Raw genomic sequence first — 17,261 nt, forward strand, 5'->3', positions numbered from 1 at the left:
ACTAAGCTTATCAGGCAAATCCAGGCGGTGTGCAACCTTGCCCACTCGGGCAGTAATCCTGAAAGGACCAATAAACCGGGGGCCCAGCTTACCCTGCTTCCAAAACCGGATGACACCTTTCCAGGGTGACACCTTCAGCCGCACCAAGTCCCTCACCGGAAACTCAAGGTGTGAACGACGTCGATCAACATAACTTTTTTGTCGACTCTGCGCGACCCGCAACCTGTCGCGCACCTGATGAATCAGCTCTGTGGTCTTAAGCACCACCTCGGTACTTCCCATGACCCGGTGACCGACCTCGCCCCAACAAACCAGGGTCCTGCACCTCCTCCCACACAACATCTCAAATGATGGTTTGTCAATACTAGCATGATAACTCTTGTTTAGGAGAACTCGACCAGTGGAAGGTAAGTGTCCCAACTCCCTCCAAAATCCAACACACATGCCCGAAGCATATCCTCGAGTGTCTAGATCGTCTGCTCGCCCTGGCCATGGGTCTGAGGGTGGTATGTTGTACTAAGATGCAACTGGGTACCCAACTCCTCATGAAACTTCCTCCAAAACTTGGAGGTGAAACGGACATCCCGGTACGATACCACTGAAAGTGGCACCCTGTGTCGAACCACTACCTCCCAGACATAAATATCAGCTAGCTTCCCCGCATATATTGTCTCTGCAATCGGAATGAAATATGCACTCTTGGTCAATTTGTCCACGATGACCCAGATAGAATCAACATCGCGCGTCATCCTAGGCAATTTTGTGATGAAGTCCATAGTGATCTCCTCCCACTCCCACATGGGAATGGGTAACGGATGCACCTTGTTATGGGATCTCTGGTGCTCGTCCTTGACTATCCTGCAAGTCAGGTACTGCTCAACAAACCAAGCTACCTCCCTTTTCATACAGGGCCACCAATAACTCATCCTCAAATCCATGTACATCTTCGTGGCCCCTGGATGGATGGAAAACTTTGACTTATGCGCCTCCTCCAGTACTGTCTGTCTCACCCTACCTGATGCCAAGACCCAAACTCTACCACACTGAGTCAGAAATCCCATAATGTACCTGAAAAACAAGGGAATTTTCCCCTGATCCGCTCGACCTTCCAATTCTCCTTTTTCAAACCCTCCACTCGAGCTTTCTTGATCAGATCTAACAGAGGTGAGGTGACAACCATTCTCAAGCAAACATCTCTGATAGGAATGCTTTCCACCTTACGGCTCAAAGTATCAGCCACCACATTGGACTTCCCAGGGTGGTACAGGATCTCGCAATCGTAATCCTTTAGTACATCCAACCATCTCCTCTGCCGCATATTCAAATTTGGATGGTCCATCAGATGCCTCAAACTCTTGTGGTCGGTGTAGATGGTACACCGGACCCCATACAAATAGTATCTCCAGATATTGAGGGCAAAAACCACGGCCCCCAACTCCAAATCATGTGTGGGGTAGTTCGCCTCATGAGGCGTTAGCTGCCTCGAAGCGTAAGCAATCACATGACCCCTCTGCATAAGAAAAACTCCCAGACCCAAAATAGAGGCGTCGCAGTAAGCCATAAAATCATCCAAACCCTCGGGAAGAGCGAGAATCAGGGCCTCACACAACCTCTGCCTTAGAGTCTCAAAAGCCAACTGTTGATCAGGCCCCCAACAAAAGATCACACTCTTCTTTGTTAAACGTGTCAAAGGCACATATATCTTGGAGAAATCTTGGATAAATCTATGATAATACCCCGCGAGACCTAAGAAACTCCAAATTTCAGATGCGGTCCTCGGGACCTCCCAATGCATCACAACCTCGATCTTGGCCAGGTCAACCAAGATTCCCTTCTGGTTGACAATGTGCCCCAGAAACTGCACCTCGCGTAACCAAAACTCACATTTGGAGAATTTGGCATAAAGCCTCTCCCTCATCAGGGCCTCCATCACCTCTCGAAAATGATTTTGGTGCTGCTCCTTGGTCTTGGAATAGACCAGAATATCATCAATAAAAACAATCACAAAACGATCCAGCATCAGCCTGCGGACCCGGTTCATGAGATCCATGAACGCTGCTGGTGCATTGGTGGGCCCGAAAGGCATCACCAAAAATCGTAATGACCATAACGAATTCTGAAGGCTGTCTTCTGCACATCCTCATCACTGACTCTCATCTGGTGGTATCCTGACCACAAATCGATCTTGAAAAACCAAGATGCACCCTGAAGCTAGTCAAACAGGTCGTCAGTCCCCGTGAGTGGGTAACGGTTCTTAACTGTTAGCTTATTCAGCTCTTGATAGTCAATACACATCCTGTGCGATCCATTCTTCTACTTTAAGAACAAAATCGGTGCTCCCTATGGAGAACTTCTCAGACGAATAAAACCCTTGTCTAGCAATTCCTGCAGCTGCGTAGACAACTCATGCATCTCGGACGGTTCTAGGCGATACGGCGCCTTGGCTATCGGAGCCGCACCAGGTACCAAATCAATCTGAAACTCGACCTACCTCTCGGGAGGCACTCCAGGAAACTCCTCAGGATAAACATCATGAAAATCACACACAATGGGTACCCTGCTCAACTCCGTCGTGGCCTTAACACGCGTGTCAGAAACATAAGCTAAAAACCCAAAACAACCCAACTACAGATATCTCCTAGCCCTTGTAGCCGAACAGAGAGTTGACCCATGCAAAGATCTCTCGCTTGTAATAATCAGTTCTCGCCCACTTGGTTTTCGAACTCCCACTAGCTGCCGCTCGCCATCAATCACGGCCCCGTTGGGGCCCAACCAATCCATCCCAATAATAATCTTCGATTCTCTAAATAGGATCGACACCAAATCAATAGAGAACCTCTCCCTAAACATGTTCAGGAAACACCCACGAAAAATCCTCGAAGCACTCATGGTACAGTCATCCGCAATCTTCACCTCTAAAGGGGAGTCCAAAGTCCCCGGATCGTCTCAAAACTTCTTGCTGAGCGTAAGAGATATGAAGGATTGGGTAGCCCCCGAATCAAACAGAACATGAGCAGACAAACAGTTTATGAAAAAGGTCCCTATACAAGATCATAATAAATGTAAGAATAACAACGAAAGCAATAAGTGATAGGTTTAGAATACATACCAGTCACTACATTCGGCGTTGCACGGGCCTCATCGGTGGTCAAGTGAAAAGCTCTGCTCTTCACCACAGGAGTCTCCGCCTTGCCCTAGCGGACATCGGTAATCCTCAAGGTGGCTGGCACAAGCGCCACCATTGCTCCCCTAGAAAATATCGGACATTCGACCTTTTTATGGCCGGTCTGATTGCAATGAAACCAAATCATAGCCCTCTTGGGACAATCCCTGCTCACGTTACCCGATTGGCCACAACCGAAACATCCTGAACCTGTTGATTGCCAAGCTCCACTGTGCGGATTGCCACACTTGGCGCAACGGCTCCGACTCTGCTGGCCTCTGGACTGGGTATTGGAGGTCTTGGGTCTCATAGCCTGACCCACAGCTGTCTGATCCTACTTGGGTGTCTGCTTCGTGCGGAGCTCCAACCCAATCTCCTGCTCAGGGGCTTTTTCAACCATATCATTCAGGGTCTTACACCCCGAGAAGCTCATGAACTCCCTGATATCGTATCTCAGCATATCATGATATCTCGTCTTCCTCATCTCCTCATCCGCATCATACTTCGGGACCTACGGTGCTCTATCCCTGAATTTGGTGGTAATCTTCGCCACCGTCTCCGTAGTCTGGAGAAGGTCCTGAACTTCCTCTTTAGTCGCTGCACCTCGATAACTGGTGCAAACTCCCTCTGAAACCTCTGAACGAAGTCCTCCCATATGATCACAGCCACAGCTGCCGACCCTACCACTCGAGTAGCCTTCTCCCACTAGTCCCGCGCTCTATCCATCAGTAAGCAGGACGCGAATCCCACCTTTGCCCCCTCAGGGAAAAAGCTCGTACGCTGAGCATTATCCATTTCAGCGATCCAGCAACGGCTAGTGATGGGGTCCTTAACCCTAAAGAACTCAGGCTCCCCACATGCCTTGAACTCCTAGAATGAGGGAGCTCGAGTCCCAAACTGACCCGCATCAATCTCGGCTTGAAAAGACCTGAGCCGCTCCTCCATGAGCTCCACAATCCCCTCCTTGAAGGTACCGAAAATCACGGGGGTAGCATCAGTAATACTGCGAGTAACCTTGGCTACAATGAGCTCACGCAGCCTCTCATTAATCGGTTCTGAGCCAGAGCCAGAACCTGAACCCGATCCAGAGCCAGAATCAGAACCTCCCGTTCCCAAACGAGTGACCACCATCCTCAAACTGAAACACAAGATATAAATGATGGGTTTTGGGCATTATAACAATCCTATGGTGCACATACAACCCTAAATGCTTTGGATCTAAGTTTTCTCAAGTTATACATGCAATTTCATTTTATCCAAAACATAAGCCCTAGCTAGCATACAAATGGAGATTTACAACATAAAAACTAGTTAGATGAATACCTCTTGTTGTAGCTTGTAGTTCTTGGACTTTCAAAAGCTTAGTACCTCAAATGTGATACCTCTAATAAGTCAGAAACACCTAAAGCAAATGGAGGATTATGAGAGAGAGAGGCTAGGAGGCACCAAAACTGGCTAGGGTTTCTTCTTGGAAGTCTTGGCCGATTTTAGGGTGCTTAGGGGTTACTTTTATAGTGTGGAATTCCTAGGGTTTTAAATTGTAAACCCTAATTCATCATGGAATCTTCACATTTGATAGGCCCTTTGGACTAAACCTTCATGGACTCTCATATAGATTTAGTCCATCCCTAATCAACATGGATCATTAGCCCAAACTATAAGCATTACTGGTTTACCTAATCAGTCCCTATAAATTTAATCAGTCTCTTTTGATCACTAAATTAATTCCAAATTAATTCTTGATCAATACCAATTAAATACTATGGTTTCTCAATCAATATATTATTCATATTATATATTAATAAATCACAAAAACCTCTTTCTCAAATATCCATCTTATCAAATTGCTCCGGTGAAGGCAACCCAAAAGGACCATGCTACTATCGGGTTAAGTACATACCAATTAGAGTTATGGGCTTAGACACCTAATCCAACAGTCTCCCACTTGGATAAGTCTAATAACTATAACTGCCAATGTAACTTCAAAATCCGATTAGCAATCATAGCTCTCAAAAGCCGCTTTCCAACTCTGATCTAGTCAATGAATCGTCCTTTATATAAGTGATCATATAATCCTCTGTTCATCAAGATATCATGTGGACAAAGACATGGAATAAAGTCATACTCTTTGTCCAACAGTTTGTTTCCCGATATCTTATTTGTTTGACAAAGAACTTAATTGAACACATCAATTGAGTCCTGACCGGGCCCGACATATAAGTCAAAACAAAATCATTGAGGGGCCCAAGATATCACTTTTAATCCTCTTAGGATAAAGGAACAGATAAACTTCGACTTATATACTTGTACTAATTACCTGTTAAATTATACACAACAACACGTTTTAAGACTCGTAATATCAATGCACCACCAACTCGTAATCAACAACTCATATATCTTGGTTTTAAGACTATATAATATTATCGTCTCACAGTCACTCGTGATAAATTCCATGATGTGATTCACGTGAGCGTGGGTTTAATCCAATACTCAAATCTTATTTTAGGAGCACTCATGAACGTTGTAGCAAACTTTTGCTATGTCTAAACACTTTAGACAATCTACAAGCCAATTCATGATAGTCTAACTTCATAACCTACTTCCAAAGTATGATTGACTGTGGATAGTTTGAATAATCATATTATTCTGGAAGTCAAAACATGCAAAAAGTGAAACATAAAATAAACAATTGACAGAAGACAGTAAACTTTACTTATAAATAAAAACCTTATTATTTAATCATCAAATGTCAATTACATTTATTTATTACAAGTTTCTAACTGCCTATCTAATTACTAAAAACTAATATCGTCCCTTAGGCCAATGCTCTTAGCCTGCTGCAAATGCTTAACCCTACGCAGTCCCTTCGTAAGGGGATCTGCTGGGTTATCCTCTGAGGATACCCTCTTCACTACGAGGAGTCCCTCTTCTACTCGATGTCTTATGAAGTGATATTTTATGTCGATGTGCATGGATCTACCATGATCCCTCGGTTCCTTGGTTATGGCGACCGCACCCTCGTTGTCACAAAAAATCTCCATAGGCTCCTTTACAACTGGTACAACTCCAAGGTCTCCGATGAAGTTCTTTGGCCATATTGCCTCCTTCGACGCTTCGCTTGCTGCTATGTACTCTGATTCGCACGTTGAATCAGCTATAGTCTCCTTTTTGGAACTTTTCCATGTAACTGCGCTTCCATTTAGGGTAAATACCCAGCCCGACTGAGAGTGGAAATTATCTCTATCGGTCTGAAAGTTGACGTCACTATACCCTGTCACTCTCAAGTCATCACTCCCACCGAGGGTAAGGACCCAGTCCTTAGTCCTCCGCAGGTACTTAATAATGTTCTTTACTGCTATCCAATGAGTTCTACCAGGATTCCCTCAATATCGACTAACCATGCTCAAAGCAAAACCCACATCAGGCGAGTACATGTAATAGCATACATGATCGAGCCAATGGCAGAAGCATATGGTACTCGACTCATTTATGTTATTTCAGCATCGGCACTCGGACTCTGAGTCTTACTCAGTTTGGTATTGCTCTGGATGGTCAATTCTCATTTCTTGGAATTCTCCACGTTGAAACATTTCAACACCTTGTCCAAGTAGGTACTTTGACTAAGTCCTATTAGTCTTTTACTCCTATTTCTCAATATCCTTATCCCTAGAATGTAAGCAGCTTCCCCGAGGTCCTTCATAGCGAAACACTTCCCAAGCCAGGACTTAACTTCCTGCAAGGTTGGAACGTCGTTTCCTATGAGTATTATGTCATCCACATACAATACCAGAAAGCTAAATATACTCCCACTATCCTTGACATATACGCATGACTTATCCTCTCTTCTCGAAAACCCAAACTCTTTGACTTTCTCATCGAAACAAAGATTCCATCTGCGAGATGCTTGCTTTAATCCATAAATGGATTTCTCAAGCTTACACACTCTATTAGGGTACTTCGCATCTGCAAAACCCTCTGGCTGACTCATGTAAACATCTTCAGCCAACTTCCCATTAAGGAAAGCGGTTTTGACATCCATCTGCCATATTTCATAATCATGAAACGCAACTATGGCTATCATAACCCTTATAGACTTGATCTTCGCTACTGGTCAGAAGGTCTCGTCATAGTCAATTCCAGGAGTTTGAGTAAAGCCATTCGCAACCAGTCGCGCCTTATATGTGTGTACTTTCTCATTCATGTCGGTCTTCTTCTTGAAGATCCACTTGCACCCGCCCGTCTTACGACCTGGTACATTTTCAACCAAGTTCCAAACTTGATTGTCATACATAGACTGAATCTTGTAGTTGTTAGGTTCATCCAAATTTACCAGTGTGCTATCACTGATAAACGTATCACCTTCACTTGTTATATGAAAACCATATAACACATGTGGAACACTAACTCTACTGGAACGTCTCAAAGGTAAGGACTGGTCAACTAGTTCAACGGGAGTCTCATCCTCAGGTTGAGTTCTAGTGTTAGAGGTTCCTTCATCGCTTGACTCTTAAAGCTCTTCAAAGTCAATTTGCGTCCCACTATCCAATTGGCATATGAGTTCTCTTTCACGAAAGACACCCCTTCGTGCTACGAAGACCACGTTCTCACTAGGTCTATAGAACAAATATCCAAAGGATTTATGTGGGTAGCCAATGAAAATACAACGCTCACTACAAGGTTCAAGCTTGTCGTGAGTCTCTCGTCTTACGAAACCCTCGCAACCCCAAACCTTGATATGTGCTAACGAGGAAACCTTCCCTGTCCACATCTCGTGAGATGTTTTGGCAACCTTCTTAGTTGGGACTAGATTAAGGATATGGGTGGTCGTCTCTAAGGATCACCCCAAGAATGATATAGGCAATGTAGCTCGACTTATCATGGAACGAACCATATCCAACAAGGTTCGATTGCGCCTCTCAGCCACATCATTTAGCTGCGGTGTCCTAGGTGGCGTCAATTGTGAAACAATTCCACATTCCTTAAGATAGTCGTGGAACTCAATACTAAGATACTCACCACCTTGATCGGATCGGAGCATCTTGATTTTCCTACCCAATTGATTCTCCACTTCTTGCTTAAACTCTTTGAACTTTTCAAAGGTTTCCGACTTGTGCTTGATTAAGTAGATATATCCATATCTGTTGTAATCGTCGGTAAAGGTTACATAGAAGCGGTTAGCATCCCTTGTGGTAGATCTGAAGGGCCCACACACATCGGTGTGTACGAGGTCCAACAAACCCTCACCTCTTTCACAACTACCAGTGAAAGGTGACTTGGTCATCTTTCCAAGCAAACAAGATTCGGATGTGTCATCCCACTTTAAGTCAAATGACTCCAGCAATCCATCCTTTTGGAGTTGGGCTATGCGCTTCTTGATGATATGTCTAAGACGACAATGCCACAAGTATGCTTTGTCCAAACCATTGGACGAATCAATATGCAATACATTATTTCCTAAATTGTCTACAACCATCACAATTTCATATATACCATTACAAGGCAATGCTTCAAAATAAAATTTACCATTATAAAAAGCATTAATAGAACCAATTTCATTGTTAAATGAAAATCTAAAACCTTGTTTATATAAACCATGGAAAGAAATAATGTTTCTCGCCATATCTGACGAGTAGCAACAATTGTTCAAATCTAGCCCTAACCCATTACTAAGCAATAAAGAGTAAACTCCAATCTTGGTGACAGGCGACGCTTTCCTATTCCCCATGATCAAGTTCATCTTCCCGTGCTCCACATCCCTACTTCTTTTTGAACCCTGCAAATCAGAACAAATGTCAAAGCCACATCCTATATCAAGGACCCAAGAACTAGCATGTGATGAGTTGTTAGATTGAATAGTGTAAATACCTGCGAAGGTGGGCTTTATCTTCCCATCCTTAATGTCCTGCAAGTATTTAGGGCATCTTAATTTCTAATGCCCTTTTTCATGATATTGGAAGCACTCTGCTTCCTTTGGATTGGATGAGGGAGTAGCAGAACCACCTTTGGACCCACTAGAAGATGTTCCATCACGAGACTTTCCATTGTGATTCTTTGAAGGAGCTTTCCTTTTCTTCCCTTTGCCATGTCTAATTACCAGGACTGGGGCAACAGTAGTAGGAGTGGGTATAACAGACTTGCCTTTTAAACTACTTTCAACAGTTCTCAGAAGGCCTTGAAGCTTGCTTAGAGTGACTTCCTCCTTGTTCATATGATAAGTCATTCGAAATTGATCATAACAAGAAGGTAAAGAGTGTAGGATAATATCGATAGCCAATTCTTCGTCAAAATTGACATTCAACTTTAGCAAGCGGTCTACATATCTTTGCATCTTTTGCAAGTGGGCTGTGATGGACTTTCCATCCTTCATTTTTGTTGTTATCATGGAGGCAATGATTTCATACTTTTCTTGTTGAGCACTCTGATGGTACCTTTCCATCAGGTCTTGGTGCATCTTGAAAGGCCAGAATTTCTTGTAGGACTTCTGAAGCTCAGAAGTCGTAGTGGCTATCATGATGCACGACACCTTTGTCGCGTCCTTCTCATTAGCCTTATACTCAACCAGTTGATTAGGAGTGGCAGTTTCTTCATCAATCTCCTTTAGCTCTTTGTCGAGGACATATTCCTTTTCCTCGTATCGAATGACCATGTGAATGTTTCGAATCCAGTCATTGAAATTTGACCCATCGAAAATGACCCTCCCACATAAGTTCATGAGGGAGAAAGAGCCGGAAGAGTTTGAGTTTGAAGCGTTGTTTGAGATAGAAATCTGAATAAGAAGGATAAGTTTCCTTAGATAGAAATTCCTTAATATAACACCCAAATGAAATATTAAGGCTAGGACCCAAACACAATATTTCACAAGTTAGAAAAGGGATGCCGTAATCTAATTGCAAATTATTTGAAGGGAGGTAAATGACGATTTACCAATTTTCACCACCCAAAACCAAAATTTAAAAGAATTAAGTTTTATGAAATTCCTAGTTCTTTAAGATTCATTAAACTTTTTAATGTCACGTTTAATCTCGATTATGCCCTTCAAGTTTGTGACTGGGATACCGAGGATCACAAACACGGTGTGAATAACCATGCAAATATGTGTGGTACTCTCGATGTCATTTATCACCTAATCAATGTGCTGGTGAACCACACACGCTCCATTGATCTATGAAAAACATCGAGCTACCCTTTGCCACCCTTGTTAGTCCAAATTAGTGTGCCGGTAAACCACACACGCTGCACTAACGACTTGGCAAGGTGCAAAGTGCAATTTAATGGAATAGCACCATTTTCACATTTTTCTTAAAGTAACTAAGATTGAGAATTTTATGAAAACATTTAGTTACTTTTATAATTATCATTATACTTATTAATGAGAATTAATGTCCTATCCATTAGTCAAAGAAGCGGTGGGTGAGAGTGGACACCCATTCAATCGCCGTTTTATAGATAATTTCCTTATACCCCCCTTATAGACCAGTTTCGTGAATGAGGCCTACTAACGGTAAGACTGACTGTCTGATACATATATATATATATATATATATATATATATATATATATATATATATATATATATATATATATATATATATATATATATACTAGCCGTTTACCCGCGCTAAGCGACGGGTATGAATAGAGGGGGGGGGGGGGGGGGGGGAGGGGTGAGTAATCTTGTTTTCGACGAATTGTTTCATTTTGACGGGAATACATTGTTATATAAGTGGCCTAGTAAAATAGTTTCCTTTTAGCAATTAGATTCCTTTCGGCATGCAGACGGTGGATGGTAAAAATTTTGTTTAAGTGAATAGTTTTCTTTGGTAAACCTGGTTTTAAAGCACAAATAATTTAGTAGTCTAAGCGACGGTTGGGAATTGTTTTTTTTCAAAAATTAGTTTGAACAGTTATTATTTATATTGTGCAATGAATGTTTAGAAAACCTTCTATCATCTTTTAATTAAATCAACATCATTTTGATTTATTCCATTAAGTACTGGATTTTTTTTGCCATTAATGTTTTAGATTTATTCCATTATTTTAAAAGTAAACTTTTATACCCTAAATAGTTAAAAGGTAAAAAATAATAATTTTAGTGATTGAAGAATTAGCTTACCAAAATGCATGTAAATTCCATTTTCTTTTCTTCATCTTGATGTTATACACCACTTTGTGAAATTAAATGGTTGAAGTGGTAACATTAAATGGTTGAAGTGGTAACATGATGAACAATCCTTACAACCATTACTAAAACCATATAACTAACCGGAGCATATCACCACAAAATATAGAACGCTCTAATTCTTCTTTTTTTATTGTTATTTTTCGTGTATATAAGCTAACCGAAGCATATCACCATAAAAGATAGTATAAGGAACTAAAAAGACCACATACACAAAAAAACATTACTAAAACCATATAACTTTTTTTTGTGTGTGTGTGTGTGTGGGGGGGGGGGGGGGGTTGTGATATGCAAATTGGCAACAACCTCCACCATAAATAAGTTTTTTAACATGAAAGAGGACGGACCAAGTTCAGAAAGATTTAAAAAAAACATTTAAGAATTATGATTTTCCAAAATAGGGAACACAACACCTTTTAAAAGGACATATATTTATCATGCAACCACCCCATCAGAAGAAAGATCCCAAATGGTCTCCAATTGAGTGAGGCAAAGTAACAGAATAATGAAATTAACCAACTTTAACATCAGGGACAAAACAACATTAGGGGCAAAAATCGTCCGGATATGGTCTCCAGTTAGGAGAGGCTTCCAAATATTTTTCAAATATGTATAACATGTATCTTTCACCAATAAGCATGGTTCATTGTCAAGGTCAACATCATTTTGATTAACACATACCTAAAAAGAGAAATAAACATTAATCCATGAAATTAAAAAAAAAACTAATAAATCATATGTACCCAATTCTTTATAAATGATTTAGTAAATTTTAGTAGATGTTTCTACTCTATTACTTTATAGCCCAAGGCTACCATAGGATTTGTGTGTGCAAGATAAAAGCAAAATACTTTCATTTCTCCGATGAGGTCAAATGCAACAAAAATTAATGTATTGATGGTTAAACAATAGCAGCCTACTTCAGTATTTTAGGAGTTATCAAACCAATCGAATATACTCAGATTAACATATTCAAAGTAGTATGTTATAATTACCAAAACAACCTACTATCCTCAAATTCACAGATTCACGGCTTCAATAAATAGCAATTTACTTTTGCATTTCCACCAAAGAGCCTCATCGCTGATAAGTTTCTGAAATATCCTAAAAAAAAGTTAAAATATTAGAGCCATCTTAAACATAAGGCAATTCCCATGTCACCATCTTCCTCTAAACTGTGGATGAACCTGATATTATTCCTGGTTATGTCCTTCCACCTGTATTGAGGACACATTGAGGACACAGAAGCCTTACTCTCAACCAATCTCCAACCTTCCATGCCATATGAGATAATTCGCTCATAAGTCATATTTGTTAAAGAACATAAAACTCCCTTAAAAAGCTATGAAAGATGTGTTTGTTGATTTACATTAAAGTCCTCTAGTTTTTCCATGTCAGAAGGATCAGCTTGCCATGGTTTGGAATTTCAATTATCAGGAGACCATCACTTTCTATCTCAATAATTCTTCCAACACTGTGATGTGTTTCACCATCCCAAGCATACCTAGGCACTACAACTGATCCGTTCACACATCAAACATTTTTCAAAAAAAAAAAGTAAAAATCAGCCCTACAGCATCAGACCTCAACTAAGTCATTAAACAATAACAATATATATATATATATATATATATATATATATATATATATATATATATAATTCCTAAAACATTTTTCAAAACTACATCAGGCCTGACTTGCTACAGCAAAAATAATACATTTTTTGACATCGACATTAAGCATCAGACCTTAAAATTCACAATAGACAAAAAAAATAACTTAAATGTACACTTCCATTAGGGCTTAATGATGAGAAACATAAATTGTTTTGTCTATTTGCAGGTCAAAATCATCTCATCCAAATGAAAATGGAATCCTAGAACCTCACGAGTTACTTTAAGACCAAGTAATTGTTGCTATCATCACCATATTACCTTAAGACTGGCTTTCAATATCCTTTTACAATTCTTATCATGGAAGGACTGGGTTTTTCTATGCATACTTATGTTCGGCTACTGTCTGCTGAACTGCCCTCCTGCCAAAAGACAAAACGACCAATTTAAAAGGCAAATCATAAATTTAAAACTAAAGAAAATCTATAATTTCATTTTCGATTGGAACCCAAATAATAAGGTTAAACAGCTTCACTTTGGGACAATTGAGAATATTAAACAAACAAACACATATTGAGCAAGTGAAGCGGAATCCAAATGAAATATTTATACTGATATTTTTGGTTTTCCAAGAGATAAAGGGAGAGGGAGGGATTGGTTATTGCTTTTATTGTCCCTTTGACAATTGTTTCAGTAGCTGGTATTGCCCCATGCCTAAGCTCCAATCCAACAGGGCCTACCCAGTTGGACAAACTTATATTCATCAGTATTGACATTCACAAAAGAGTAAAAGAATATTAGAAAACAAAATAATGAAACAAAGTTAAGTATGTGCACCATACATATGTGCTTTTCATCACACATGCAAATCCATCGAAGCCAACAAACCGAAAACAGGTATCTGCAATTTGGTTTATTTAAAAACACACATGAGTGATGGTGGTTGTGGCAGGGCTTCGTTTTATAGGTTTAATAGACTATTATAAAGTAAGATAATATGTATTTTTGGATATTAATTATCATTCAAAAAATAATTAAATGTAAATCATACCAAAAATATTTACAATCATACCAAACTTAATCATATTATTATCATATTTTCATTAAAACAAAGTAATCTAGTTTGTAAGGTTACAAGAACTGTGTATGGAAAAAGTTTTTTGTATATTATACCAAACTATGGCATGGTAATTTCAAAGTACAATGATTTATAACGATTTTTTTCCAAGATATAGCATTTTTTAATAACAAAATAAAATGACAATATTACTAATAAGAGAAAGGAATATTATACAAAAATATGATAGAATAATGAACAAACAAAATGAAAGCAGAATCTACATACCAAGAGCCTACTAAGGCTTTTGTAGTGATTTAATGCTGGTGGTGGAGAAAGGATGAGGGAACACCGCTTCGTGGTGGTGGTTATTGCAAACCTGCAAATATACAATTCAAGTTAGACATTCCAATGATTTTAATCAAGAAATTTGTTGATATATGGTTAAACACCTTGCAAAACACCAATGAGAGCGGGAGGCATGGGTGCTCCTGAGGGTACAAACCGTTGCCAGGTTGAGGGGAGGGAGTAGGTCCATGTAGGAAAAAAAATTGCAGAACCAATATTGTGAACTTGCTCTCTGAAAAAGACTATAAACCATTGGCTCGTTCCCAACTATATGTACATGAAAACGAAAATCACATAATGAGAATTTATTAATTTTAAAAACAAAAAACTGAACTTCATACAAAAAGTCATTGAAAATGGTTTCTTTTTTCATATTATACCAAAATACTTTGTTTTGTAAAATTGTTTTATGTATTGGTAACCAAAAGTTGAGACCTATTCAACATATGGGGAAAAAAAAGAAGAAAACATAAACAGGTACAAGTCTATCCTTTATTTACCTACCTGTAGATATATGTCTCCAAAATATATATAGCTCTAGGTTAAATCCTTCTTGTCTAGAAATATAAGTAAGTTGTTTTCGTCTTCCTCTAAAACATCAACATCGACATCAGCCAGTTTTTTCTCGAATAAAATTTTCCTATTGAAACAAATTCCAAGTCTTAGTTATTGGATTAATGTTCTAATATTATGCAATGGTAAAAAAAAACTAAACACTAAATTATGTAATTTCATGAGGACTTTGATGTCCTTTATTTTCTCTGCTACAAATTCCTCATTAACTCAATGTAATGGTTCACACCAATCAAAAAATGACTTTAGTAAATTTTGTGATACAAAAACGTGGAATAAATAAAGATATTTCATTACATCTAAATTGGATTGGATTTTTGCATTTGCTTCTCGAGGTGAATCTGTGATCCTTCTACATGAATTTTCACCATTGGCATCGCAACCTGCATCAAATTCTAGACACTTAATCAGGACATAACAACTTAATGGGTTAAGACAAAAAGAAATAGCATAATGTATTCAGACACCCATCCATTACCTATCACACAATATAACCATGTTGAAACTTGTCCAAAATCAATTAATGGTATCAAAGGTAAACAATTAAAGATAAACACTAAAAAATAGATAAACATAGTGAAAATGGATATCTTTTACTTACTTTAATAAATACCCATTCTAGTATCGCATGGCTCTAAGAACCTTGTATATTAAATCGCCACTCGGTTCCATGAAGATCTTTTCCTGTAAACTCCTTAACTCCCGAGTAGGAGTTTCTTGTGTCATGTCCTGAAAATATAAGATTTTGGTGAATTGAAGCATGAAAAAGAGAGTAATGAATGGGGTAGAGGGGTAGAGGTTATAGAATATAAGAATAAGAAAATTTACCAATATATCTGAAGTTGTTAAGACTTTGCAGAAAGAGTGAACAGTTGGCCTTAAAGCCTCAGCTAGGCATTCATTAGGACTTGTTTGATCACTTTGTTTTGTTAGACAGGCTGCATCAAGAAGAAATATAAGCACCAATAGGAAGCAATTTAGAGCAAGTGTACCCAAAAACCACATTAAAAAAAAGCACACCAATTATCTTAGTTTTAGTTCGATTCTTGTTGATTAAAACCCAAATTGAAAAGAAGAAAGCATTTTGACTAGAATCCCTATCAGGATTGAAAGCTTTGATATCCTTGAAATATATAGCAGCGGGGAAAAAAACCACCAACATGATTGAATATGAAACCTAGAATTGATGGGAAATGTGAATTATATCGACTTTGAGTAAATTGAGAAAGGAGAATAATTAACCTGGATAACGCTAAGCCTCATTTACATTTCTCATTAATGGGGATAAATGTAAGCACCAGAAGACGACAGTGGTGGTCGTCGAATTCCATTCGTCTCCTCTGGAGAGAGTGTGTGTGTGTGTGTGAGAGAGAGAGAGAGAGAGAGAGAAGAATATGCCGTCAACTTGCATCTTCATTACCATTTCCTTGAGCAGAGACACAAGTGTAACATCTGTACATTGTATTTTCTTATTGGTCAGGTGGCGATGGTGATTTAGACTAAAGAAATTGAGGAAGAGAGATCGATAGATTGAGAGAGAGAAGAAGTTGGTGACTGATGAATGGTGCGATGGCGGTGGCTAGATTAGGGTTTGAAAAGTAGGATATTTGTTACCTTTTTCTTGAGCAGAGACGCATGTTAGGTTGTAGTTTTGTGAAGAGAAACAGAGGTAGAGAAGGTTAACGGAGGAAGGAATGGTCGGTTACCTATTCTAGGATGTAGCGGAAGCGTAAGGAGGGTGGTGATACCGGAGGGCTGCCGGGAACTTGAGAGAGCAAGGAGAGCGACAAAAGAGGTGTGTGTTGTAACCGCTATACCTCTTAATTCAAGAAATGAGTAATATGTTTAATAAGATAGTAATATATATATATATATATATATATATATATATATATATATATATATATATATATATATATATATATATATATAAAAAAGTATTAAGCTTTTAATATTATAATAATATAAGGCTTGAATTTTACACTTTTAAAACTCTAAGGCTTAGAATTTAAATATTTAAAAAAAAAATTTAATCAATTTTTAAATTCCAAAACTTGAAGGCAAATTTTGAAACTTTTCAAAACTTCTTGGATCAATTTGAAAATAATTAAATTAATCATATAATTAACTATATCACAAAATTGACCTGATCTAATTTCATATAGCAAGATGATTCAAATCAAATTCTACAAATAATTAATTTTTCACAAAATCAAGTAATTATCTTAAAATTTGACAATCATCATTTAATTGGATGAGGATAATCATTACCTTATCAGAAAAATAGAATGTTATCAGTCAAAACAGTTTGTGGTAATGATCCTAATC

At 38.8% G+C, this 17,261-nt stretch overlaps 1 long non-coding RNA gene across 8 annotated transcripts; it reads right to left on the reverse strand.

Moving 5' to 3' along the window:
• Window positions 1–11,767: 11,767 nt before the first annotated feature.
• On the reverse strand, window positions 11,768–16,753 carry LOC145104045 (uncharacterized). Of its 8 annotated transcripts, XR_013706992.1 has the most exons (11): window positions 16,176–16,753; window positions 15,762–15,871; window positions 15,535–15,662; window positions 15,231–15,316; window positions 14,865–15,000; window positions 14,465–14,627; window positions 14,301–14,391; window positions 13,798–13,856; window positions 13,277–13,377; window positions 12,338–12,859; window positions 11,768–12,023 (listed from the first exon to the last, which is right to left on the reverse strand). It is a non-coding gene; the product is annotated as an uncharacterized LOC145104045 (long non-coding RNA). The 8 variants fall into 8 exon arrangements; XR_013706988.1 differs by lacking the exon at window positions 11,768–12,023 and having other exon boundaries at window positions 12,210–12,859; XR_013706993.1 differs by lacking the exons at window positions 11,768–12,023; window positions 12,338–12,859 and having other exon boundaries at window positions 13,009–13,377; window positions 16,176–16,385; window positions 16,548–16,753.
• Window positions 16,754–17,261: the final 508 nt, after the last annotated feature.

The sequence above is a fragment of the Lactuca virosa genome, chromosome 4, assembly GCF_052849685.1.
Source record: "Lactuca virosa cultivar CGN04683 chromosome 4, Lactuca_virosa_CGN04683_v6, whole genome shotgun sequence".
NCBI lineage: Eukaryota > Viridiplantae > Streptophyta > Magnoliopsida > Asterales > Asteraceae > Lactuca > Lactuca virosa.